This window comes from Haemaphysalis longicornis, unplaced genomic scaffold (genome assembly GCF_048455015.1).
Source record: "Haemaphysalis longicornis isolate Haplotype H1 unplaced genomic scaffold, Haemaphysalis longicornis Haplotype H1 scaffold_2, whole genome shotgun sequence".
In the NCBI taxonomy this organism is placed as follows: domain Eukaryota; kingdom Metazoa; phylum Arthropoda; class Arachnida; order Ixodida; family Ixodidae; genus Haemaphysalis; species Haemaphysalis longicornis.
The window spans coordinates 197,327,626-197,353,553 of NW_027526295.1; positions in this window are offsets into that span (position 1 = coordinate 197,327,626).

Genomic DNA, 25,928 nt, shown 5'->3' on the forward strand with positions numbered 1-25,928 from the left:
GGATAAAATGCTGACTGTGGCCCTCTCGTAGTTTATTGATAAATTGTTCGAGATCGCCGTTGGAAGGGGGTGCGGGCGCACGCGCACATATGTAGATCTTTATTACTCCACAATGGGAGCCAATCAGCGTCGTCCCTTGCATTACGCCGCATCGCAGGCGCGGTCGATCACTCTCGTCGGGTAGTCCACCTTCTAGTGCAACATGGCTAATCTGCTCGGGGTTCGCTTCGCCGAAGAGGGGGCAGCCATTGAAGAACGCAAACGCTAGAGATAATCGCAGAACAATTATCTACAATAACGTATACCAAACATTTGCTTTCAAGTAAAGCTCACCGAAATGAAAAGGTTTCGTTTTGCTCGATTGATGACGTTGCGTTTCGATTTTAGTGAATGCCCGTGGATTTCGACCGAAGTGTTTTCGTTTTCGTTTCGCGGTCGTTGCGTTTCGATTTTGGTCGTTTTCGTTTTCGCTGAGGTGAAGCTTCGCGTGCACCGCTGTTTCCGGAGGGAAGGTTTTCGTTAAATTTTTGCCGTCTGAGAGAAAGCGTTTAGAGTGGCCTCCTCATTCCAGGAGTCCATTGGCACGGGCCGCTTCTTCTGGCCTCTCCATCAACTTCCGCTGGACGTCGACAAAGGAGATTACCAAGTAGCGCTGTTAAAGCTCAAAAGTGGGGATTGAGAGGCACTGCGCACAATCTAGAACCTTAGCTTCGGCCATAGTACAAGATGGGCCTATGCTTCTACTGCGGCTGCGTCATTTCTCCCACACGTCTGATGACCGGAGAACCAGCTGCTGCGGTCTAGAGAGCCCCAGCGATGGCCGGTTATGCGCCGCTGCTAATACTCCTTTTTGTCTACGAGAAAAAGAAACAATTTTTTTGGGCAGAGAGAGAGAGGAAGCTTTGTTCTCTAAACAGCCCTAGAGCGGGCCATCGTGCTACACTCTCTTCAATAGGAGAGGGCTGGTTAGAACACCCGGAGGTCCACACTAACACGAAGGCAGTGGGCCTCCAGGAGTTCTTGCACCGATTTGACGTCCACGCCAGGACCCGGGTTCAACCAGTCCCCCCAGGAAGCGATGCGGAAACGCAGGTGTGGTGGTAGGTCTGGCGGATGGCAGTTCCAATGAGGGTGTCGTACTGATGGGTAGGAAAGGTTGCTGGGTGTCGGGCATGTGGGACGCGAGAGGCTGCCATGTATGTAGTGTACACGGGATGGAGAGATAAGAGGGGAGGTTTGTGCTTTCCGGATCACAGATGTGGCTTCACGGGAGAGGGTGAGGTGGGGGACTGGAAAACACTGCCTACTTGCGCGTAGCCCGCAGAAATGCTGTTGGGGTGCCTGATCATGTGAAATCTTTTGAGTGCCAGGGTGGTACTCATTTGGCCACAACATGGGCGGACCCGGGGAGAGTTCTCGGGTAAGCGCGTGTGATCTAGCTCTACCGTCTAAGTCGGCATGGCCGAGGACTCACACCAGCGTTATCTTGTGGCGAGGATGGGCACGAAGAGCGCAATTTGGGGTGTCAGAGGTATGAGGGTGTGAGTCGAAAAAAATTCGTAGTGCCTCCTGCGGGTCACTAAAGATGAGAAATTGGGGTGGCAGGGTGTTCAACTTTGACAGCGTATTCGAAGGCGGCGGCTATGTAGTATTCTTCCAGGGTTGTACAAGTTGGGGCGTTTTTAGGGGCGAAGCTCCTCTTGCTCGGGCCCTGTCCCGGCCGTACACGGCACATTGTACACGGCAAATTGATGATGATTGTGGCAGGATCCCCCTAGGGTAAAGGGTACATTTCACTAGCGCAAAAGACGGACCACACGAGTGAGAAAAACACAGGACGAACGCTAGTGTTCGTCCTGTGTTTTTCTCACTCGTGTGGTCCGTCTTTTGCGCTAGTGAAATGTACCCTTTATCGACTAACCAACTAGCCCAACTTTCCGCCGTTAATCCCCCTAAGGACCTAAGGATTGGCGAACCAAAGATTGGCCGAAGAGGTCAAAACGTTGAACGCGTTCGTTGCTACCCAACAAGGAGGAGAGGAAGAAGAAGAGGTTGTCGTTGGTCGCCGGCGAGCTGAAGACATGTACCGGGGGTACGCGACACAAGACGCTCAGCAGAAGGCGACGGCCAAGGTAGCTAAAATGTCACACACCGAATTCGACAACTTACCCATGGAGATTCTCATCGTCCCAAAGAAGCCCTACATAATCACCACAAACATCGACGTCGTCGACGGGCTTGTCAATGGAGCGGTGGAAAGCTTGACGTGTCGAGTCTTTATATGATGTGTGGGTGAATGTTTCACGGTTTTACCGATAAGCATTTTAGCTTCGCCCCTCTCATCATCATTCACTTCATGGAGATGGCGGGATTTTTTTTTAATGAAAAATGGTGTCTACGGATCGGTTACGGATACGGAGGGTGACAGCACCATCTCTAGAAGTGGAGTCAAAACTGGTGTCCGTGAAGTGGACTACCGCACCATTCTATTTAAGCCACTTAATGCGCCTGTTCAATGCTTTTGTGCATGGTTGCCTGCGGACCAAGTTATGAGCATTGTCTTCGGTTGAAGTGGCTTCTCCATCCAGAACTGCATGCGACATCTTCGCCAGTGCAGCTTTCTCCACCTGAATGCCTAGATAGGACGGCGCGAGGCTGACAGTACCACCTTCCACTGATCTAGTATAGGCTAAGGAAGGGTGTAGGTAATAATTGGTTGAGCTGGCACTCCCAGATGACGTGAGGTAATGTGCCTGGTTGTCCAGCCACACTAAATCAATTCGAATCAATTCGAAAAGACTGTCCTCTGTCTAGAAGGCTGCCCCGAAAAATCAATTTGAAAAGACTGCCCTCTGTCTAGAAGGCTGCCACGAAAAATCAATTCGAAAAGACTGTCCTCCTCTCTCAATCCTCCTTGCTGGATCGAGATGGCTTGGCTCGACCCTCCGACAGAATCAGTGAGCCCAGCATTACGTCGGCTGGCCGCCGGCGTTCGTCGCAATTTGTTCCCTCAGTTGTAACTAAGCCACGACACCATTTCTGCCTGGAAGAATGTGACTTTAGTTAGTTAGTTTGTAAACTATCAAGTTTTAAGTCCAAGTAGCTCCACACAAGCGCACACGCGATGCTGCGCGGACTGTTATGCCAGTAGAAAAATCTAAGGCCAGTAAAGGCAGGAGAAGAGACAGTCAAGCAATATAAGTCGTAAGGAATTAAAATCAACCGGAACTTTTATTGCACAGAACATAACCAGGGTGCGGAAAGCACTCTTTGCGCTGGGTGAACTATCGCAGAGGTCAGCAGCACGACAACACATTTACGATCGCTTTTCTGCCTAACAAACGCTGCCGGTAGAGAACATTTGCCAAAATTCGGGGGACGCTTACTGCACGAGCGTTGTTCGAGAAATAGTCTTTCAAGCTACTTTGAATGCTAAAAGTAAATAAAAATGTAAACGGGCTACACGACATGTACTTTATATTTCCATTCCCGCCAGCGCTGATTTATGGGCGAGTGGTCTGGAGCACTAGGTTCATTGTTTTGCAATTCGGAACTTCGCATCTTTTTGGTTTTGCGCAATGTTTTTATACTGAATTTATCATTTTATCATTTTGCGCTGGAACCTTCACTGCTTCACGAGCGAGTTCGCACAACGCATGCAGACGGAAACTGAGGCGCCGGAGAGTTCTCATTGGCGTGGTTTTACCATAACCGTCGATTGCTTGCGGGCACAGTGCCGAATCAGCCGTCCCTTGGTCTTGTGCGAACACGCCTCTTACGATACATGCACGAGCGAGACAAGCTGCAAAGGTGTGCGCAAAGCTCCAAAGGTGGAGCGTCTCCGGTGACGCAGAGGGCGCTCATCCACTGCGCACGCCTCGGCTATAAGTGATCGATACGATTTCAAGCCGTAATGGTAGGTTTACTGACGCATTTTACAGCTGATAACAGGGCAGAAGCGTGGTATACCGATTATTGAGATATCGATAATGTCCAGCCAACAACAACGTCGGTTGCCAAGCATGTTGTTTCACTGAACCGGAACCTAAACTGGTTCGATTTCTAATCTTGGACATCGTCCAATCCTCATCGAATCTCGGATGCGTGTCCCTGCGGTTGGTGCAGCTGCCGCAAATGTCGTGTAGTAATATTTCTTCTTTCAGGCTTTATAAAATGAATGCTGCTTTATCGATTGGATAAACGAGAAAAAGTTTGTCCATTGGAACCACTCTATGCATTGCAAACAAAAACAGAAGTTTGGGAAATTCCCTTCAGTGTCCTTTTAAGGCAGAGATAAGATGTCCGAAAATTCTTCTTCCCGTACACGTAGTTCCAGCCTTGCAGCCAAGAAGGAAAGAACAGACTAAGAAGAAAGTGGGATAAAGACGATTTAACTACGAATGTGGCGCACATTTTGCCTAGCAGGCATCTCGGGTCTCAGTTTTTTTTGCTTATAATTTACGTCTTCGCACGACTGAGAGTTTCGCTCATCCCTTTATCCATTGTTAATCGCAGCCCCTTTCCTTTATTTTGCTCAAGAACGAGTCCCAGTTGTTTGAGGGAACCTTCAAGGAATGCGTACTATCGCATAAATAAACCAGCAGAAAAGGTAAACTGACAGAGAAACCTATTCCAGCTAATATTCGTTCAATGGCTGCCAAACTGTTTGACGGGAGAACTTCTCTCCGCCAATGATTATTGGATTTCTGCAACACAACGCGAGGCTCATTCTTACAGACGGCTTCAGACTGGGCCGCGCGTCAAATGTTTCCCGCGTCCCCTATATCCACACGCGGTAGACTGGGCGTGTAAGTCAAGATCATAAAAACCGGGATGCCAAGCGGCCGAAGAAAACGGTGCAAAAGAAAATAAGAGAAGAAAAAGAACGTCAACAAAGTATCGCGAATAAAGAGAGAAGTTGCAGGAAAAGGCAAACGCTTCGTCGAATCACAAAAGCGACAGCGTTTGACCTCACGCAGGAAATACCTGCGAGCTGGATGAAAGATGACACTCGGGCAAACTGTTCTGGGTGAAGCGAATACCAGCCGTCGAGGAAAGATAACACAAAAGAGCGCATGCGGGAAAAAGGGGGCGCAGTGGAGCAGGCGCAGCTGAAAAGGCGGCGCATGGGTGACGCGTGAAAAAGTTTCGGAACACGCCCAAAAGAGGGAGGAATGATTGTGCGATATTGAACGAAGCTCGGAAATGTTGAAGGAAGAGACGGTGCATCACAAATAAAAAAAAAAAAAACACCCATTTCACCTCGCATGCTCGTTCTCTACTCCACTTTCTTAGCTTTTCTTTTTTTTTGGCTGACCAGACCTTTCTGCTTGCGCTCGCTCGTACCGCACTGATCTCTTTGCAATGTTCCGGATGCGCCGGCGAGTTCCAGAGGCGAACCGACAGGAGCCCTGGGCGACTGGGATTTGCCTGGGGCCGTCGAGAAGCGAAGCTATTTTCGCAATGGACGCTAAGGGGATACGCGGTTGCATAGCTGGCGTCCTGAATAAGGAATGCAAATGTGGAAACAAAGGCAGTATTAACAGCGTCGTCCGACCCATGCGAATCAGTGTCAGTTCGTCATTCCACTTTACCCGTATCTACACTATAACGTACATGATTGGGACGTCGCGAAGAAAAAAATGTAGTCTACGTTTTTTGGGAGAGAAGAGAAAGAAATGCTCTGTACTCGCGATTTAGCAGACGTTCGGCACACAAATAGGAATGATATCACGATCGATAACGTCCGAAGCGGTAGAACTGGTGGAAAATGAAACGAGAGAGATAAGGCAAACGACAAGAAAAGGAGGTTCGAGAGGGAAGTCCGAGAAATGATGAATCTCGACCGCAATTTCTGCGTGTTTGCGCTGGGCAGATGTTCCCCCGTTTCTTTCGGGATTGTCTCTTCCGTCATACTCAAAATCCAACCACAACACGGTCCGTAGAGACGACGTCGTCGTATAGGACTTAAATAAAGGGTGGTCCCTGAATAAAGAGATGGAGAGTGGGAAAGAACAGAGTCCGGAAGTTGCTACATTATTGTCTGCAGCTGAACCGAGAAACGAGGGCTAGAGAGAAAAAAAATCACAAAAGGAACGCTGGAGCAGCCCAGCATGTATATTCGCCGAGAAGCTCGAGCTTCGTTTTCGGAAGCAGGCTCTCAGCCTTGAGACGCATTACTCCCTGATTAACGTCCTCTGAATCAAGATAATATTTCTTCCTGAATTTCACAACGCTCGGGCGCTCCGTATATTTGTGTGTGCGTTTTTTTTTTTTCATCTCTGCAATCTTGAGGATGCTGAAAACGTAGCTTATCGGAAAACAGGCACCAGTCGAACAGAAAGTAGTCAGGTTTCTAAAGGGTTACGCAGGACACACTCTGGCGATGGCTGAGTTTTTTAACACGAAAGTGTTTTATTCCAGGATACACCAAGATTTTACTGACGTCATAGGCCAAAAACCGTCATGTCAGTGCTGTACAGGTTAGGAATGCAGGCAGTGAAAGTCGAGCTAGGAAGTGGGTAGGACAAATTAAGATACTAGGGCACTTCAAACTGTGTTTAGAAAAGACAGAAGACTAGATGACAACCTATTTGTAGTAAGCCAATGCACAGAGGTAGCAATGATACAAAACCGATTTTCGTGGTTAACCTTTTTACGAGCGAAGCACCTTAGGGCCGAGGCTTGACCGCCCGGCGTCGGTCCGGCGTCCGTGCTCACGACACAGCATCGTGTAAATCGAAACATCTGTGAACAAAAGGTTCAAAAAAGACTAACAAGAACAAAAAAGGCTCACAAAAGATTACAGAGGGAGAGAGAAAAGCACAGCGCCGTGTAAATTGAAACATAACTTAGTACAAAAGGTTCACCAAAGGTTATCAAGAAAAAAATTAAAGGTTAACAAAAGGTTAGAGAGAGAGAGAGAGAGAGAGAGAGAGAGAGAGAGAGAGAGAGCTGTGTTTTAAATACATTTATAAGCGCGTTCCAGACCACACATCCTCTTTCTGCCATGGATGAAAACGAACGTAAGGCCTGGCGTGTGGCGGCTTATTAACGTCTACGCAGACAAGCTACCCCGGAGGCGAGAGCACGGGCAGCGGCGGCGAAATGGTAAAAAAACCAAGCGGACTCGGAGTTGAGTGCTCTAAAATTAGCGGCTCAACGGCAACGCCGAAAACAAGCTACCCCGGGGTGTATACTCTACACGCGCGTTGTAACTCATTTACATGCGCGAGTGGGCAATGTCACGGGTGATTTACGGAAAGAACGATCCCCAGTGCTTCGCCCACTCGTCATGATTCAATTCGTGGAGATGCGTGAATTTTGGACATTAAATCGGAGTATGATTACGCAGATAAAGAGTGGCTATAGAATATCCTGGAGCATGATGTACTGGGGGCAGAATTTATTAACGTACTTAGGAACTTTATCAGGAACCCAAGTGTAAATAGTGCGGAAGGGGTGTTCACATACAATACGCCTACATACAATTACAGAAGTTTGAGGCTAGGATGTTCTCTTTCTCCACTACTGTTCATGATCTACATGGCGGCGTTATAAAGGAAGCTAGAGGGCAGAACGTACTTGAAAAACGGGAACAACGGCTTTCAGGAATAATGTATGCAGACGACATACCAGTGATGGCGGACAACTGGATAGGTATGCAGGGCTCGATGGATATATGTAGTGAAGAATAGACACACCTAGGGCTAGCCTTTAGCACAGAAAAATCGGGCATCATGGTCTTGAAACGGAAACAAAACAATGAAACGGAGTACAAAACATTATCAGTGCAGCAAGTAGAAATACCACGGGAATAGAGTATGAATATTTAGGAGTATGGCGGAACGACAGCGAAGATTATACGCATGCGCATGAGGCTCACGCTAAGACGAAAGGAAGACAGAACGCTGTTATAATGAAGCATAGATTTTTTTTTTTTTTGCGATAGTATGCCCTTTGGCATGGGATCACAACAAATACGAGGTAGTAAGGGGAGTCTGGAAAGGGGTCATGGTACGAGGATTGACTTTGCTTTCGTAATTTCGGTTCTCTGCATGAAACCACAGACCCAAGCGGTCATTGAGGTAAATCTGAGGGCGGTAGGCAGACTGGCCTTTGGGGCCCACAGCAAAACTACGAATGAAGCGGTGCAGGGGGATATGAGCTGGTCGTCCTTCGAGACAAGGGAAGCTCGAAGCAAAATAAAGTTTGAAGAGCGACTTCGTGACATGAAGGACGAAAAATGGGCCGCGAAAGTGTTAAAGTACCGGTATGTGAGGAGCCTGGACACCCGGTTGATACTGAGGACCAGACAGCTGACCATCAGGTACGGAAATTTGGTAGGGAAAGGGGGGTATACACAACAGTTAAGCAGGTAAAGGCAGCACAGACTACCAAGAGGGCACAGGGAATGGGAGCGAAAAAAACTCGGAGACTTATAGGACAGGGAAATCAGAAATCAGGAAGGAAGGTTTACATGGCAATACGAGAGGTAGTGCATGGCTTTTTGATGCACGGGCGGGGTGCCTGATTACCCGGGCATACACGGGTATCTACAGACAGCAGGATGAAACATGTGTATGCTGCGCCAGAGATCGGGAAACCATAAATAATGTTGTCACTGTCTGCACGGAGATACGACCGCCGCGAGGCGATGGGGGAACGACGTTGGCGGAGGCTTCGGGATTTGCTGTGAGGGGGAGCCTCAACTTCAGGGCCATAGAGGTGACGAAGAGGCGACTGGAATGGTGGGGGAGAAAAAAGTAGGGAAGAGATGGGTACACAAGGCGAGTAATCACGCAGATTCGAATTTAAGCAGCGGGGGGTAGAAAATAGGAGTAAGGAGAGACGGGAGTTTAAAACGGGGCTGGTGGGAGGGGGGAGGCAAATATATCAGTTTAGCTAATAGTGGGGCGAGTACGTGGAATACAACAGGCCGGGCGGTTGATGACAACTGAAGTCCGAATTGAAAGGGAGAGCCACAAATTATCATCATCAACAACATCATCACGCCACTGCAGGAGGACTATTTCAGACATCAGTTGATTCTTTTGATGGAATGGTGGGGGAGAAAAAGTGGGGAAGAGATGGGTACACAAGGCGAGTAATCACGCAGATTCGAATTTAAGCAGCGAGGGGTAGAAAATAGGAGTAAGGAGAGACGGGAGTTTAAAACGGGGCTGGTGGGAGGGGGGAGGCAAATATATCAGTTTAGCTAATAGTGGGGCGAGTACGTGGAATACAACAGGCCGGGCGGTTGATGACAACTGAAGTCCGAATTGAAAGGGAGAGCCACAAATTATCATCATCAACAACATCATCACGCCAGTGCAGGAGGACTATTTCAGACATCAGTTGATTCTTTTGATGGAATGGTGGGGGAGAAAAAGTGGGGAAGAGATGGGTACACAAGGCGAGTAATCACGCAGATTCGAATTTAAGCAGCGAGGGGTAGAAAATAGGAGTAAGGAGAGACGGGAGTTTAAAACGGGGCTGGTGGGAGGGGGGAGGCAAATATATCAGTTTAGCTAATAGTGGGGCGAGTACGTGGAATACAACTGGCCGGGCGGTTGATGACAACTGAAGTCCGAATTGAAAGGGAGAGCCACAAATTATCATCATCAACAACATCATCACGCCAGTGCAGGAGGACTATTTCAGACATCAGTTGATTCTTTTGATGGAATGGTGGGGGAGAAAAAGTGGGGAAGAGATGGGTACACAAGGCGAGTAATCACGCAGATTCGAATTTAAGCAGCGAGGGGTAGAAAATAGGAGTAAGGAGAGACGGGAGTTTAAAACGGGGCTGGTGGGAGGGGGGAGGCAAATATATCAGTTTAGCTAATAGTGGGGCGAGTACGTGGAATACAACAGGCCGGGCGGTTGATGACAACTGAAGTCCGAATTGAAAGGGAGAGCCACAAATTATCATCATCAACAACATCATCACGCCAGTGCAGGAGGACTATTTCAGACATCAGTTGATTCTTTTGATGGAATGGTGGGGGAGAAAAAGTGGGGAAGAGATGGGTACACAAGGCGAGTAATCACGCAGATTCGAATTTAAGCAGCGAGGGGTAGAAAATAGGAGTAAGGAGAGACGGGAGTTTAAAACGGGGCTGGTGGGAGGGGGGAGGCAAATATATCAGTTTAGCTAATAGTGGGGCGAGTACGTGGAATACAACAGGCCGGGCGGTTGATGACAACTGAAGTCCGAATTGAAAGGGAGAGCCACAAATTATCATCATCAACAACATCATCACGCCACTGCAGGAGGACTATTTCAGACATCAGTTGATTCTTTTGATGGAATGGTGGGGGAGAAAAAGTGGGGAAGAGATGGGTACACAAGGCGAGTAATCACGCAGATTCGAATTTAAGCAGCGAGGGGTAGAAAATAGGAGTAAGGAGAGACGGGAGTTTAAAACGGGGCTGGTGGGAGGGGGGAGGCAAATATATCAGTTTAGCTAATAGTGGGGCGAGTACGTGGAATACAACAGGCCGGGCGGTTGATGACAACTGAAGTCCGAATTGAAAGGGAGAGCCACAAATTATCATCATCAACAACATCATCACGCCAGTGCAGGAGGACTATTTCAGACATCAGTTGATTCTTTTGATGGAATGGTGGGGGAGAAAAAGTGGGGAAGAGATGGGTACACAAGGCGAGTAATCACGCAGATTCGAATTTAAGCAGCGAGGGGTAGAAAATAGGAGTAAGGAGAGACGGGAGTTTAAAACGGGGCTGGTGGGAGGGGGGAGGCAAATATATCAGTTTAGCTAATAGTGGGGCGAGTACGTGGAATACAACAGGCCGGGCGGTTGATGACAACCGAAGTCCGAATTGAAAGGGAGAGCCACAAATTATCATCATCAACAACATCATCACGCCAGTGCAGGAGGACTATTTCAGACATCAGTTGATTCTTTTGGGGTACTGCCAATGCTCACGGGGCTGCACTACTGTACTCCCAATAAAGACTCTCTGATATAATCATTTTTCTTCGGACGCCCGCGGGGATCTGACGTTGTCCAATGCGATCAACGAAAAGAGAGAGGAGACAGAAAGCCTTCCCTGCTCTCTGTTCGCCTAGTTTCTACCAATCAACACTGATGCGATCACTCAGGTCGAGATACATTCAACAATCAACTAACGAGTACATGAGGCCATAAACCGCTCACTTTCTTCTCAAATAAGAAAAAAATGCTAGTAGAGCAATTTCCAACGGTACACACACACGTTAAGTACACTTCTCCAGCTAAAGACAAAGCAGCCCTAGCCGTGATGGGTATTCGCTTCGACACATCGTGGGTGCTTCTATATGCTCATGTGTGACTTGGCTTTATTTGCACTAAATCTACAAAGGAAGAGAGAAAAAAGAAGAAAATTGAATAGCCCAAACCTAACCATGCCTCTTCCCTTTATTGTTAACAGTAAGGAGAAATCCCTCACGGCCTGATTCTTCGAGAATTTCCCTCTTCGACTCCCGCTTACTGTTTCGGCATACCTCGATGAACAGCGTTACCAGCCGTTCAAGCAATCAGGCATGAAAAAAAGCCATCGTTATTTTACGCCGACAAGGCCCGGGCACCACTTTAAAAGCCCTGCTGGGGGTGACATTCACACACGCGCCCTCCCCGAGCACCAAAAAATAAGCGAAACTAAAGAAATGAACCAATCCCGGGCGCGAATTTAATGGTGGCTCGTTGCTGAAGAGATAGGTCCTTACCCACCTCTGGTCCTTACCCCCATCTCTGCGACTTCTCACGACGAAACGAGCTTATGTAGCGCGTCGTTCTCCCAACCGTACTCTGAGAGAAATGCCGCGTCCCCAAATTGCTTCCCGCTTTGGGCGAATCTTTTTTCCTAGGTGTTTCACTGGCGGGGGCGGCAGTGTACACTGCGCATACAGTTGTTATTACGCGGCGAGCCGACCTTCCGCCTGTCCACGCAAAAAGAAGAGACGGAAGTCCAGAGGGCAACTGCGTACGCCTCAGCCCGGTGGCATCTGCAAATCAAGTGTGACTTTAGGTGGGGTTTGATCGCGCGAAATTCAATAACGAAAACGAGACTCAATGAACCCCTCACCTACTGCCGTGGCCGATCCGACCGAGTCGGCGGGAGGCAGTCTTCAGACCGGAGGGAATAATATAGAGGACTCGAAGCGGTAGAGGAGAGGGAACTAAGTGTAAAAAAGGAGTAGGAGTGAGGAGACTTGCGCAAATAGAATGCTTCACCTCAAATCTCGCCCATTTCCTCTCCCTCCTTTCCTGCCCCGTAGCTGTTCTGTATTCCTCGTTTTTTCTTCTCCTTTGCGTGGGAGTTGGAAGTCGAAGAGGAGCGAATGCGCCGAAGACTACATCGTCTTTGCAGAATCAGGTCACTCATGAAAAATGCAGCGCGCGCGCGCGCCCTGGCTCTCAGGAGAGGGCTGCGTGTGTTTGGCCGCGCGCAAGAGCCACCGCCGCACGGATCCCTCACTCACTCGGGGGACCGCGGCCCAACTCACGACTTATTATGGTTGGCCACCCGGAGGCGACGGGAGAGAACGAGGCGTGAAGGAGGACAAACCTCGTGGAGTATATTTTACGCCGCCGGCGAGCCTTATGTATACATACTCTCCCACTTTCGGCAACGAGATTTTGGAGTTCCCGCTTCTTCGCCCGTAACGAGAAGTTGTCTCAGAGTGCAGGACTTCGCCACGCAGCGTAATCTTGTTCGTACGTGGGAGTTGCCGAGTCATAAAATTTGTGCCACTGAGACAGTCTAGGAAGAAAAACAAAACAGCAGGCCAGCGTGGAAGTTCTGTTGGAGTTTGAAACAGGCGCATCATAAGCAGTGGACGAACTGCTGTGACACACAGCGAATAGAGCGGTATCAAAATGGTGTCGGCATTCGCAATGATTCAAATCGCTCTGTGTAGTTCTAAATCGCCGTTTGCAGTGTCATGGATATGTTAAATCCGCGAGAAGAGATGGATAGGATCCCTAGGAGGTGAGGGGGGGGCCTGTACTGCACGCATTTCATGACCCGGCAGCTCCACACCAAGTGTTCCAGTGCCTTGAGTGGCAACCATGCTATAAAGCTATAATAGTCCAAAGCCGGACGCATGATTTGGAATAACTGCACGTTTAAAGCAGGTTGTTGATTAAGATACGGCATGGAGAAAGATCGCGATGAAAAGGACCACATGCAGGCGCCGGTAACTGTTTTTTTTCTGATCGTGTCCTATTGAGGGGACCGCGTGATTAGCGCCGTAGCTATGGTAACGACGAGGGAGCACGCTACTTGGTGGAGACATAGGGACGCTTTTATGGTAATGGGAGTGACAAGTTTGCGCAGCGGAAGGAGTATCATGGCATGGAAGCACGTGAGTGCAGTAGATTTTTGTTGCGATAGTTCTGGGAAATGGAGATTCCTCAAAAAAGAGATACGTGAGCGAATATGTGCTCGTCACAGAGACAGGAGGAAGTGTCCCGCAATAGTAGCGCGACATAGGAGACCCTAAGACTTCGTCCACAGATAAAGGATTGAGCAGAGAAACAAACGCCGTTGTTTTCGATGTTTCATATGGTATCTCTGTTGTAGCAATGACGTCGCAAGACCGGAACGCATGTGGCAATGTTTCTGCATGTGTGAGTTGAGTTCATGTTCGTTTGCGCTGTGGTGTGATATAACTAACCAGGTTTGCACTGAGGAGATGGAAAGCATCTCGAGTTCACGGCTTTGCATCTCCTCAGGGTTCCCACGCGGGAAGATGGTGAGCCACCACGGCGGGTCACTGCCAGAATCATTGGCGTCCATTGTCAGCTCATCGGACGGCGCAGACCGAAGCATCAGCTGAAGGGAGCAGCGACGGCTTTGCATCTCCTCAGGGTTCCCACGGGGGAAGATGGTGTAATTTTTTGCTTTTCGCCTCCATCAGAAAAGCGGCCACTGCGGCCGGGAATCGAACCTGTGACCTCACGCTCAGCAGAGCAACGCCTTAGCCACTAAGCCACCGTGGCAGGGCACAAAGGAAATAATCGAGGCGGCCGAAACAGCACGCCTGGGGGATCGTTGCGTGTCCGATAAGGAGATTGGCTACCTGAGGGGGGGGGGGGGGGTGCCGCCTTAGTCAATGCCTCGTGCTGCCTTTTGTCGACGTCACTTGCGTTGTGCGAATAGTTTCGTGTGCAAATTTTATTATGCTTTGCTAAATTGTTCTGTTCTTTTCTATCTTTGTTTCGTTATGTTAATGTCCCACCCCAGGGATTAAATTCACGCATTTTTTTTCCAGTAAACTCAGTTGGAAGTTACGCTTGTGCCCGTCGCCTCCCTGTGTCCTCTGTCGTTTTTTTCTTTTGCGCTACTCGAAGTCATGGATTGCCATAAGTGAGACGACCGACCGCTACCTCCCGACAGAGCATGAGGCACGCCGATTGGTGAGTATCGCCAAATTTGTTTGAGGGTCGACAGATTAAGTGGAGCATTGGCTGCAATTTTTGCGCAGTTGACATATCCACTCTCGAGCGCTGTTGTGGCTGGCGAGGGGAGGCAGAGAAAGCGAATATGAACACAGTGGGAGGAAATGGCTGTGTCGCCTGTGTAGATGGTATGATGCATACTAGTGGGTGGTTTGAGCTGACCGTGGACCAGGACAAATTCCGTGTGCTCGAATTCTAATTCAAGGCCGAGAGGTGGAAGACTAGTGGAAAGGCTGTTCACCGCCGCCTGCAATCTTGCATCCATGCCCTCCGTGCAGTCCTAGTCGGCAGCCTCAACCCATGTTGTGAGGTCGTCAGCATAGATAGAAAAACGAGCTGCAGTGTCTAGTTCTAGGTTTCGGGTGACACGTGCTATTGCCAAATGGAAAAGTACGGGTACAAGGACAGAACACTGTACAACGCTCCTAGCTAGATAAAATGTCCTGGGTCTCCATCGTGGATGCATGCGGTGGGGTCCAATGAGTCGATTTTGTAGAAAATTGCGAATCCAGTTTTGGGTCTGTTGCCTTGGAGAGGATATAGCGAGCTCTTCAAGGATCGCTGCCTGACTAACATGGTCAAACGCTTTTCGCGCGCCAAAAGTGAGGATATAATCTGGACTACCAGCTCGTGACGTCCGGTTCAGAACGCATTTTAGTTGCCAAAGGCATTCGTGAGTTTCAAGGTGAGGACGGAAGCCAGTCTGGGACGGATGGAACCACGGGCGTACATTTTCCAAATAATACTGAAGGTGGTTGTTTTCAGTCGTTCAATAAGTTTACAGATGATGGGTGTAAGAGAAATAGGCCGGAAGTCAGTCAGCACAGAGGGGTCTTTGCTGAGCTTCGGTATTGGGTGATCCTGTGTTAGTTTGAATCAGTGTCAGTTTAACTTGGATGAGTGCAGACTCATCCAAGTTATGCAGGTGCTGCCACTGCACGCCATCATGACCAGGGGCAGAGCGAGGTTTTCACTGGCGAAGAGCTGCCGCAAACTCGCCCATGGTTAATCGTGCGTTGTATCCACGTCTCGAACTGTGATGACAAGCAGCGGAGGGTGGAGGCTGCGAGAGGCATGAGGGAAAAAAGACGTTATAAGCCGATGCTCTACGTCCGCTGGTCGGTCTCACAGAGTGAGGGAAGCGAATAGCGTAGGTTTTCCCTTGCGCTTGCCCGAGAAGCTCCGAAACGTGCTCCACAGCTTGGAAAATCCCCTTTCTTTACCGAGCCTAGCACAGAGACTATGCCAATGCTCGTTGGAAAGGGAGGCATGTCAGAAGATTTGGTACTGGCGACGAATCCGGGTCAGCTCTCGCTGACGTTTGCCGTTGGTTAGATAGCGAGTGGTGAGGGTTTGCACGCGCTTCCAGAGGATGGTAAGGTGAGCGGACAGGGCAGGTGTTGAAGAGTCGCATACGATTTCCCCTTTAGTGGGTGTTTTCGCAGAGTGTATGACAGCAGTGAACTGCGGTAGCGCTGCATTCTGAGGTATACAGACAGGGTTCAAAGAGTGTGCCAATTGATGTGCGAAATACATTGGCGAGTGTGGAAGCGCTTGCCTCGGAGAGTGGGAAGAATAGGCTAACGATCATTGACGAAAGTGGTGGCATAGGGGCTCCACGTGCGCATCACTCCTGTTGTAGCAATGGTTAGGTCAGTAGAAGTGTCTTTCTGCCCGGAATGAAGACCCACGTGCGTGGCTAATGTCGGGTCATTAAGGAGAGAGAGACCATAATCATCAATGGCAGCCTCGCGACACGAGCCTCGACCATGAATAGTCAGATCCCCACGTAGTACTTTTGGCATTAAAGTCCCCACCGATGAGAATTGGCGTGTGGGGATACTGCAAGACAAGGTGGCCTAACCAATTATAGTTAATAGATTTCTGGGAGCCGGTGACTGGGCGGACATACACAGACGCTGCGAGTAGTGGTTTCTCGTCAAGTAGCCGTACCTGAACTATAACCACTTCGCAATCCTTGGAGCACTGGCCCGGGACGGACACCTTGCAGCAACCATGGTCCGATCTCACTAAAACAGCCGCTTGTTCCACTACTGATGGTTGGGGGTAGTTATTGACGGTTCCGAATAAGTTGCGTAGCCTCTAATTTTCGGCATGGATTTGGTTTCTTGAAGAAGAATAAGGACGGGCAAACTTTGCGCTACTCGACATGAAAGGAAGGGAGCCGACTGATTAAAACTGGGACATATCTATTGCAAAACGCACAGAGACCATTTCACTGTCGAAGGGTACCGCGGGGTGTAATCTCTCTTGGTTGTGAGTCGGCTTCATTTTGCACACCGGGAAGGGTTTAGATGAAGTTCACCATGACCGTAATTTGCTGAGAATATTGTTCTGCGATGGTCCGGATCGTGTCCATAGAAACAATTTACCTCTGGAAGGCAATTTTTGAATTAGCCAAAGTCTTCCCTGAAACACCCTGTATAGTGTGTGCAACACAATGGACTGAAATCCAAAAATGTGGGCTTAGGTAGTGGAAGTACTTTGGCCTCCACTGTCTTCGGTTCACGTCACATCGGTGTAATACAACTCGCGTTTTCACATCAGGGACACCAGCGCTTTTGATGACCAGATTCTTCGCACCGTCACATGGTTTTCTCGGCTCCGTGTTGGTATGCTGAAGGTTTTGATGCGGCGGTTCAATTCACGAATATGTACAGCCGTCAAAACTGTTAAGAACAACAAAGAACGAGGCGCCAGCGTATGCACAGAGTGGCGGCTTACGATATCGCTTAATCCATTCAACATTACAGCATTCCTTGTTATTGCATCTTTGGTATGTTTTAGTGCGAAATATAAAGTGCGCATGCAGTACATAAAATTCCATTAAAATTACAGTACAGTGACCATCAAACCTAGGAAAACACATTCCTTAAATAATGCGTACAACTAACATCTCGAAACAATGAAAAGAAACTAACAAAATTCCTTTTAATGCTCTCTTCTGCGCTTCACGTCAGAAGTCTTAACGACCAGGCCCATAAATTCAAGTCCGGGCCCATCCCCGGCCCACATGAAGGAGCCTATTCCCGGCCGCGCGCGCTCACCTATAAATGATTCGGGCGGCCCAGACTTTCGGGTCAGCCCTGGCTCGTGCAGTGCTCTAGTGCAAACAGCAGTTCTATTAATCCGGAGTTCTATGATTTATTTATTTATTTATTTATTTATTTATTTATTTATTTATTTATTTATTTATTTATTTATTTATTTATTTATTTATTTATTTATTTATTTAATTTATTTATTTATTTATTTATTTATTTATTTATTTATTTATTTATTTATTTATTTATTTATTCCACAGTACTGCAGGCCAATGTGCTGGCCCAAACACGAGTAAGTACATCAAAACATAATTGTAAGAAAACATCGGACATCAAAACAAAAGAAACAAAAGTTAAGAAAAAAGGTGACGCTCTTGGTCACCAAGAAACCTATTAGAATGAAAGATGTCACAGGGCAAACAATTCCAGTCCTCCACAGTTGTAGGGAAAAAACTATATTTAAAAGCATTTGATCGGGCAAAAACTGGGGTTAGAGCACATTCATGACCGTGACGAGTACGTCGTGCTGATAGCGGTTTAACAATGTCAGGGAGATCAAGTTTAACATTACCGCACAAACAGTAGTAAAGAAAGGAAATACGACTGAACTTTCTCCGATCTTCTAAAGTAGAAATGTCGTTTAATTCCATTAGGGTGGTCGGGGAATCAAGCCTGCGATATTTGCCAAAAATAAACCTAACTTCATTTCTGTTAATACGTTCCAGATTCATAATATCTTTCTTGGAATGCAGATCCCAAATAATGGAAGCATACTCAAGATTTGAACGAAAACAGGCATAATGGGCTATAATTTTAGTGCGCGATGGTGCAGATGCTATTTTTGTTTTAGAAGCCATAGCTTACGCAATGCGGAAGATGTAATGTCAGATATGTGGGTTGATTAAGTTAGCTTGCTTGTGAGAGTGACCCCCAAGTACTTATATTTGTCTACTTTATTTATGTTAGTGCTTCTCAGAGTATAGTGGAGTTGACTAGGACTTAGTTTCCTGGTGATTTTATTTATGTTAGTGCCTCTCAGAGTATAGTGGAGTTGACTAGGACTTTGTTTCCTGGTGATACACACAGTAGCACAGTTTTTTTAGTGTTTAACAGCATGCCCGCGATCTGGCACCAGTTGTCGATAGCGATAAGTGCTTCTTGTAAAGCCACATGATCACACGGTAAGAAAATTTGTTTAAATATGGTTCAATCATCCGCGAACAAACTCACAGACACATTTCCAGAAATGAGAGAAGGTATATCATTAACATAAATTAAAAACAAAAGTGGCCCTAACACACTTCCCTGTGGGACTGCAGAAGACACACGAAGAACAGTTGATAAAAAATTGTTAATCACTACATACTGACGTCTATCTTGAAGATAATCCTAGACACTGTCATTTGTATAACTTCCCGTGTGGCACTTTATCATAGGTTTTACAGGGATTTTAAAACGTACATCAGTTTCCCAGAAACATCAAGCACACGTGAAAATTCATGGACAGTTGTAACTAACTGGGTAATAGTAGATAACCCCCTTCTGAAACCATGCTGATACTTTGATAGAGCATTGTGTTCACTGAGAAATTCATAGACGTAATTACAAAATAACGTGCTCAAGAAGTTTGCAACAATTGCTTGTAATAGTATTGGGGCAGTAATTCTCAAACGATGAACGGTCACCTTTTTTATGAATAGGCTCAACACGTGCTATAACCCAATCAGCCGGTATTTCCCCCGTAGCAAGTGAAAGATTAAAAAGATCAGTTAAGAATTCCGATAAGTACTCAGCGTAGCGGTTAAAAAAGCATTAGGAATTCCATCAGGCCCCGCAGATTTTTTTGGAATCAAGTTTTAAAAGCATGTAAAACACCCTTCTTGCGTCACTGATAGGTCATTGTCTGAGTCAAGTAATGAATGCTCAAGTTCATATTCATCGCTTCGAGAAAAAACGCTCGGGAAGTATGCATTAAAATGTTCAGCAATAGTACGAGCGTCCGTTAATACTACACCATCAACCCAACGTTGCCATCAACCCTCATTTTGCTAATCCCAGTCTTAGACTTACTTAAATACTGCCAAAATTTTTGAAGGCTACTCTGAAGAAATTCAGTCAGCGTACTACTATACAAATAGTTTCTTGCATGTGCCAAGCAATGTTTGTAGCTTGCCTATCAGATCGTTAAGCTGGGGTGTCATTGGAACAAGCTTCTTGCGAAGACTTTTAATTTTACGCTTCATGGGGATTTTTTCCCGGCTAATCCAAGGGTTTGCACTGTGCTTGTAAGTTTTTCGACGCGGTACAAAATTCTCAACACAATGACGTATGACTCTAACAAACAATTGCCAAGAGGTCTCAACATTGTGTAACAATGATCCGATATTGGTTTCAAGGTAGTTAATTATAGCTACATCATTCGCCTTTGTAAGTTCCTTTATAAGTGTGGCAGGTTAAGTATTTCTAGCTCGATCTAAATCTTTATTCCAAGTAAAAGAAATCACATAATGATCAGAAGGACCCGGTTCGATTACAACATAGCCATCAGAAAAAATTTCGCTTAAAAACAGTAAATCCAAAATTGACCCGCCTCGAGTACAGACATCCACCGCTTGCTTGAGGTTGAGCAAAAACATGGTGTCAAGAATTGAGTCGCCAGAAGGAGAGCAACCATAGCTTAAATCATCCCAAACAATTGATGGCAAATTAAAATCACCTGTTAACATTACGTTTTTCCCACATAAACCTAAAAGTGGATCATATAATTTGTTCAAGAACATATCATCTGCATCGGGTGTACGGTAAAGATCACAAATAAAAAAGGTAACATGGTCAAGTGATATTTTCAAAAAAAGGCCTTCATCATCAGCAATTTATCTGCGAGACAGGCGTCAACGGTATCTTTTGCAATAACCGCCACGCCGCCATCACGAGAGCCTCAATCCCCCCTAAAACCTTGATATCCAGGCGGTACTATTTCGTTATCACTTATCAGATCATGTAGCCAGGTCTCAATAATGACGCAAATAGGTGGGTCATATAAAAGAAGGAGATTATGAAGCTTATCGACTTTGTTAGCTAGGCTCCTAGTATTAAAAGGTCTCAAGCGAAGCTGGAACGTTGGGAATTGCTATGTCTTAGCGGGGTGCTTTTCAACCTTTGACAACCATTGTGGAGAATTTGATAAGTCGTTCCAACTGTAAAGATCCGAACCAATACGAATCCTATCTTCAACAAGAAATACTTATTTACCTGCATATTTTTCTCCCTTTGATGAGTGCCAAAGCAATTTACGTTGCCGACGAGTTTCCGCAGAGTAGTCGTTTTTAAGAGAAAGCTTAGAGCCCTTAGTTTTGAAAGGATTTTCCAGATAGCCTGTTTTTCCCTGTAATCTTGGAAACATAAACATACAACTATCGGCCTGTTTTCTTTGTTGTGTCCAAGCCTGTGAATAAGAGCGACAGAGGAGCAATTCACACCTAACTTATTTCCAAACAATTCATCAATTACCTTACGTTGCAAATCCGATTCAGTTTCATTTTGTGATTCAGCAATACCAAAAACTATCAAATTCGATCTACGGGTGTAGTTTTCTAGGTCAATGAACTTCTTGTTCTGGGTTCTAACAGTCTCTTGAAAAGTTTTAACAGTAGTGGTTAGTTCTCCATGGGTTTCGTTAACGTTAGCTTCAAGGGCATTTAGGCGCACACCAAAACTCTCGATCGTTTTTTCAGTACCTTCAAGACGAGTTTTTAAGTCAGTTATCTCGGCCTTGATTTCCTTCTGTCCATCCAGGGTTGCCTGGAGCGTTTGTATAACAGTAGGACCAGGATTTGTTTCCACGTGCCCGCAAAGAATAATTTTGCGCGAACAGTAGCACTCATACGCAATAAGAAAGCGGGTGCGTGGGAACGCCAGAATAACAAGAAATCTATTGTCCCTGCGCATTGGAAATTCATATCTAACCTGTACATTGAAAAAACGAAAGGCCGTGAACCACATGGTCCTAGTGCTTTCGCCGCGCCCACTGTCGACGCTGAGAAACGGTCCAGTTCTTATGGCGTTGGTTGCGACTGACGTACCGCATCCGGACCGGGAATGCAGCAGTGCTTCATCGATGACGGTGACGTCGAAGTCATTTTGCTGTCCGGAGTTGTCTTGATAAAACGGCTCGGCGGTGGGAATCGATGGTAAGGCCCCAGCTGTAGAATTCAGTAACACCTGTATGATGAAGAAACGAAAGACCGTTAGCCACATGGTCCTAGTGCTTTCGCCACGCCCACTGTCGATGTTGAGAAACGGTCCAGTTCTTAAAGCGTTGGTTGCGACTGACGTACCGCATCCGGGCCGGGAATGCAGCAGTGCTTTATCGATGACGGTGACGTCGAAGTGATTTTGCTGTCCGGAGTTGTCTTGATAAAACGACTCGGCGGTGGGAATCGATGATAAGGCCCCAGCTGTAGAATTCAGCAACGTCTGTATGATGAAGAAACGAAAGGCCGTTAGCCACATGTTCCCAGTGCTTTCGCCACGCGCACTGTCGATGCTGAGGAACGGCCCATGTTCTTATAGCGTTGGTAGCGACTGACGTAGCGCATCCGGACCGGCAATGCAGCAGGGCCTCTTCGATGGCGGTGACGTCGAAGCCATTTTGCTGTCCTGAGTTGTCTTGATCAAATCGTTCGGCGGTGGTAATCGACGATAAGGCCCCAGCTGTAGAATTCACCAACGCCTGTACGATGAAGAAACGAAAGGCCGTTAGCCACATGTTCCCAGTGCTTTCGCCACGCCCACTTAACTAAGAAATACATTTTAAGTGCTACATGCTGCCAGGGATGGTCTTTCAGTCAGTGTTCAGTGAATAAATACAGGTATAATATATTGCCGAAGGAGCAGGGCACAAAACTTACACTTTGCATATGCATTGGTGGTCATGGAATTGGTGCCCTTGTGAAATACTGATTGGTGAGAACAAACACGTCGGACTTTGACTGATTAAGATCTCTCCCCAACCGTATTCATTGTAATGACATCAATGACTGCTACGGTACGTTACGACTATAAAACTTCCTTTAGTTCGAAACAATTCTGAGTTTTGGCAACGCCTAGTCTGCCTATTGACAGCAGGCATTCTGCTCTGGCAGTCAATCCTTTAGGCTGCCAACTTCTTATCCGGCTCCGTTTAATAGAAGTGAAATAATTAAGCTGAACGGGAGTACTTTAACTATGAAGAAATACAAAACCAAGCAACTGTAAGGCAGTGTTCTAGTGTAAGAATTTGAATTTAACAAGACATGGCTGGGACTGCACTCCGCAAGGCTACAGGGCGTACGGAACGACAAAATGGCGGACAAAATCGCGAAGTAGAACGACTAAGCATGGTTCGCTTTGTAACAGTTAACATATTTGCCCACGGACCAAGTCCTACGGGCGGACCAAGGAGCAGGAGAACTGGTCAACCAAAGCTGCTCCCCTTTTGCTTGTGGCTGGAAGCCCCGTCTGTTGACACAGCTACCAGGTCCAAAATGCGCGAACCGTTAACTACCAGTGAAGTTAAAACGGAAAGAAAACGGTGAGCTTGATGTTGATAATTAACTCTAGCGAGACAGGCCCCCCGTTGAACCCATTTGCGCCGCGCTCCCTGACCGCTTTTGGTGTGGTGGTCAATAGCGGACACGAGTTGACAAGGAGCCGATAGGGGGGAGCGGGAGCGCATTTACATGGGAGAAGCAAGCATGGGCAAGTGCTTTCACCTGCAGGGCACGCTTAGGTTTACATCTCAACCATTGATACTACTATAATGGCAGCGCAAACAAACGGAAAGAAAAGATTTTTCCGGGTGCATTCCTGCATCCATGCGCAACTGGAAGAAACAAGCAGGGATGTCCGCCCCTCTTCAGAGAGCCATGAGTCAGCGCAGCCTGTGGGCAGACAGAGAGCACACCGAGAGCAAAAGAGTCCTCCACACGTGGCAATGCTGCGATACATACTTTTATTTTGTTAGCTTCTCTTCGCGGAGATTCGAATAAGAAAGGAGAAAAATGCAGTAAGCTCACACTAATGCGTAAGTCTGAAAGACAGTGAAGCTGTGCGCAACAGTAGCGTTTTTCCTCTTTTTTGCCTGACGGCGTTGTTTAAGCCTCGCCGCTGCACGAGGGACGACAGTTGGATCTGCGCCGCACGTGTCCTCATGGCGTTCCTTCGTGGCACGCTCTTATTGCTGGGACGGCGGCCTCCTCGTTTTCCTCCGCCACGTCCCGCGCACGGGTGCCGCGCATGTCTCCTTTCCCTCCTCGCCTATCTCTCCCTTGCCACCTTCCAGTTATCGGGCCCCTGCTCCACGCGGGCACTTGCAGAAAGGGGTATGGTTTGACCTCTAGCGCTCAAGGGCAAAGCTGGTCACCCAGCGAAGACTGCCCGAAGTATCGTAGTGTAGCTTGAGCAACAAAAGAAGAAACAAGCATCCGCAACTGCACACATGTGTGCGAGATGGAAGAGGAAGACGGTCAGTGTCCAGTGCGCAGGAATGTATGGATCCGCGTTGTGACAGGTGCCGCAGTTGCTATTTCTAATTATACACACGCACCGGGGCCAGGCGCGACGCGAATAGCGCGCAAAAAGTCGTCGCGAGTGTCCCCCCGCCCTGAGTTATTTCTGCACGAGCGTTATGCACACTAGGTACCGTTTAGTGGGTGAGCAGCAAGGCCGTCGGCGCTGGTCGCTGGCAGGGGACGACCGTAATTCTGCTGCGAAGCTGTATAGGCTGGGCATACGTTATGGCGGCGACAGTTCTTTCGGTTACGATGACATTACTCTTAAGTTGCGACGAGCGAGATAGAGGAAAAAAGAAGAGCAAATATAAGATGGCGGGGTAGACGCTTGGAAGTTTACTCTGCGGCCCCAAAGCGGTTTGGTTTTAGCGTCAGAAGGTATGGGAAGAATCAGTAATATGTAGGCTCGAAAGCGTACCTTCGAAGGCTACTGCACAAGTAATTTTACATAAGCATTCCAGGCCGAATATTGGATGGAAATAAAGGCAGCCTACTACACAAATGAAGGCAAGTTTTAGCACTTGTTTTTTTGCAAGCCCCATATATGTTGAAGCACGGTGACAAAGGCATTAAGCAATCGCCAATGTAACTGAATCAGAGTTCTGTGCAGCGCATGCGGAACAAGTAGTCGTTTCGTTGAAAGTACCACAGTTTAAAACTATTACCTACTTTCTGCACAAGTGCGGCTCGTCAAATGAGGCGGAATGCTACTTTTTTAGATTTTTCAGGGCGGTTAGAAAATAAATTCTATAGCGTTCGCAAGGCGTCCATAACATTATTTGGACTGGGTTATTATAAGGAAGGTGTATTCGGAGTGCCCCCTGTATATCTGTGAAACGCAAACGAATTAGAACTAGGACGAAGGAGGACGTCAAGGACAGCAGCCCCTAACCCTGTCGTCCTGCTTCGTCCTTGGTCTGTTTTGTTTGCGCTTTACATGTCTACGATGGAATAACAACTTGCCGAAAAGCCCGCCTTAATACGAATGCTCATTGCGCTATTCTTCCTATCAATGTCATTCCAGTTCTCCTGCTCGCCACCTGAAGTGACTACCCGTTCCGCTACAAGCTTGTGGGTTATGGCTCTTCCTTCTGGACTTGCAGCACCGATCAGCGGGTACCGTCTTTACGGCGATGCGCAGTAGACGACAATGGCAACGACTCCCAGGGACCGAACTCCAGGCCGCTTACTTTGTAACTCTTGGCATAGTTATCCTTTCCTACTTTCCCCTTGGCTAAAAATCCTCCAACAATCCTATGCTCATCCATAGCAACAACCAAGCGCAAGAAAATGCAGTAAACGTGTTCTCATTGTTGTCACTCACTCACTCCTATCAGCGCATTCTTTTAATTTTTTTACCCAAAACCCTCGGGATGACCGTCCAGGACAACGGAAGGAACGGAGCCAAGCGCCTCATCGGCAAAGCAGCAAATACAACCAGACTCCTCCAAGGGTCACGGCGTAGAACAGTCGCATGAAAGAGGAAAGCCTCGTCAGTCTAATTAAATCATTGGTGGTCTGCCACATTGCGTAAGTAGCGGCTTTTTACAGATGGAAGCGCAGCGAAAAAAAACAAGATTGACATAATCACATGCACGACCCTAGGACTTTCGGAAACCACAAACATGAACCGGCTCTTTCATTTGGGGTCCATAGCACGGTAGAGGAAATAGCTGGAGCACAGTGGACAGCCTAGCTCGAAATGACCTCATTTCCCCATTAAAGATGTTTCTCTCTCTCTCTAGCTCGAAAGACTGTCGATTACTAAAGCGGGAAAAAAATCCTAGACAAACTCAGTAAAGGATTCCATGACCAATAAGGCACCAGGAGCCCGATATCGGAT